General features: G+C 38.6%; 1 long non-coding RNA gene across 1 annotated transcript; it reads left to right on the forward strand.

Annotated features, from left to right (window-relative positions):
* Positions 1-570: 570 nt before the first annotated feature.
* LOC143527567 (uncharacterized) lies at positions 571-1,853 on the forward strand. Its single transcript, XR_013134174.1, has 3 exons — positions 571-603; positions 874-950; positions 1,701-1,853. It is a non-coding gene; the product is annotated as an uncharacterized LOC143527567 (long non-coding RNA).
* The last annotated feature ends 699 nt before the right edge of the window (positions 1,854-2,552 follow it).

A 2,552-nucleotide genomic window follows, 5' to 3' on the forward strand; every position in this document is an offset into this window, starting at 1 on the left:
GTTCAGTTAATACATTTCCCAGTGTATGTGTATCTCAACATAACTGAAGTTCAGTGAGATCTGGAAAAGCAGTGAAAGTAAAATGTGAAATCTTGGAAGAGGTCCCCTGGGACCACTATTTTGAGGGGTGCAACTATTACTGCCTTCTACAAAGTTGTAAACATAATTTTCATGGAGATTTCTGCCTTACCCTGATGGAAAATTGCATTTATTTGTCATGCAAAACATTTGATGTGACCTAGAAATGTATTATATTTACCATAGATAGAAGTCTTATTCATGCAACCAAGACAACTGAATTGAAGGAGAAAATGTTTTTTTCAAAAATGTGACTTGTTTTGTTTGCTTGCTTGCTTAAACTATAAAGCTTAAAATATGTCATGTCAGGCTCCGCCCCCTCTTGTCTGTCTTGTTTCTTGTTCTGTCAATCATGCCTTCTTGTTTACATCCCCACCCTCTTTGATGGTTATCAGCTGTTTCTAGTTTGGTTTATGTTCTCTTGGCTTGGTATTTAGTCCTTGTGTCTGCAGTCTTACTTTTTTAGTCAATTTATCGTCACATTATGTCTTTGTCATGTTGGGATCTTTCGATGATTCAAGAGTGGTAAGCCTCTTTTATGTTTCTTGGGTTTGGGTCATAATATACTCCCTTGTGTTCCTGTGTTTAGTTAAGTATGGGTATCTTAGTGTTTCCTGTTTCTGTTGATGAATGTTCATCTGGACTCCATGTGTGTAAAGATATCCTGGTACCTGTGTTCTTGTGTTAGTATAGGTGTCCTGCTGCCTGTGTTCTTGTGTTAGTATAGGTGTCCTGCTGCCTGTGTTCTTGTGTTGGTGTAGGTGTCCTGATGCCTGTGTTCTTGTGTTGGTGTAGGTGTCCTGCTGCCTGTGTTCTTGTGTTGGTGTAGGTGTCCTGATGCCTGTATCTGTGCATGTTTCACTCCTGTGGTTGTATGTATCAATTAAAGACACCCTCACCCTCGCATGTGTTCAGCCTTTCCCAACTGTATGTAACAATATATGTTTAACTTTATTATTCAGATAATGTTTTGTATATTGAATTATTGAAATTATTCTATGTAGTCATCAAAATTCTTATATACCTTATTCCAATTATTAACATGTTTTAAACGGTCACTGTCTGTACTCCATTGGAGAAGTGTAGTGATGGATGGTGGAGATTTTTGGAGAGCTGGAGTGATAAATGGTGGAGGGGAGGGAGAGGTGCAATGATGGATGGTGGAGGGGGTTAGGGACGTGAAGTGATGGATGGTGGAGGGGGTGTGGTGAGGTAGAGTGATGGATGGTGGAGGGGCGTGGTGAGGTAGAGTGATGGATGGTGGAGGGGGCGTGGTGAGGTAGAGTGATGGATGGTGGAGGGGGTGTGGTGAGGTAGAGTGATGGATGGTGGAGGGGGTGTGGTGAGGTAGAGTGATGGATGGTGGAGGGGGTGTGGTGAGGTAGAGTGATGGATGGTGGAGGGGGTGTGGTGAGGTAGAGTGATGGATGGTGGAGGGGGTGTGGTGAGGTAGAGTGATGGATGGTGGAGGGGGCGTGGTGAGGTAGAGTGATGGATGGTGGAGGGGGCGTGGTGAGTGGGTAGGTCATCATTGATAAAGTTGTTCCTGTCATGATTTGTTTACATGAGTTCAGAATCATGAGTTACATAATCATACTTCATACTCCATATCACCATCACAGGCACTGAGGAGAGCAGCTTCATGTTCTTCACTGAGGACATCATCATCATTTTCAACATTTACAATGTTACATGACATTTTTGTGAAGTCACGTAGATTTAGAACTTGGCTCAAAGTGAAACTAAAAGAAAACATGGTATGATGTTAGGTAGAACAAAAATAATACGTGTATATGATTATGTATATATACACTGTTATCCTATCAGTCACTATTGTTGTAATCAACAGTTCTCAACATCGCAAATGCATATATCAATAATAGATACTTGAAAGATAATGTGTACCAACAATGGTTGTCTTATTTTTATGTTAACACAATTTACTAAACATTTGTTTTGCAGCTTTGCTGTAAGTGTCTTCTGCTCCTGGCACAGTCAGGAAGTAAACAGTTCTGGTCTTTGGAAATATACACGATATTTTTGACACTGCGCCTACTTAATTGAGACACTTTATTATTGGAAATTACTGAAATATCATTCAGTAAAATTTACAACCTTATAACTAAAATCAAAATTACGTTCACTATTGTGACCAATGGGATTAAATGGGATTAAATTAAATTTAAGTAATCTGAACTAAAATATTGCTAAGTACTGAACATTAGCTTGAACTCAATTAGCTCAGCTGGCTTTGTATTAGTCTAATATGTTTTGTATTATTAACTTGTTTTGTTACAGCAAATAAGCACATTTGGAAATTCCACCTTTTATTACTAGTTTTAACTTTGTATTTAAAAAAAAATCTTCATATCACAAAAAATACTTATTTTTCTCCCTGAAGATTCTTAATTATAAATATCGCCCTATGCAGGAATGCCTAAATGAGCATACATTAAACAGTAGCTTTTATTTGC

This window comes from Brachyhypopomus gauderio, chromosome 11 (genome assembly GCF_052324685.1).
Source record: "Brachyhypopomus gauderio isolate BG-103 chromosome 11, BGAUD_0.2, whole genome shotgun sequence".
In the NCBI taxonomy this organism is placed as follows: Eukaryota; Metazoa; Chordata; class Actinopteri; order Gymnotiformes; family Hypopomidae; genus Brachyhypopomus; species Brachyhypopomus gauderio.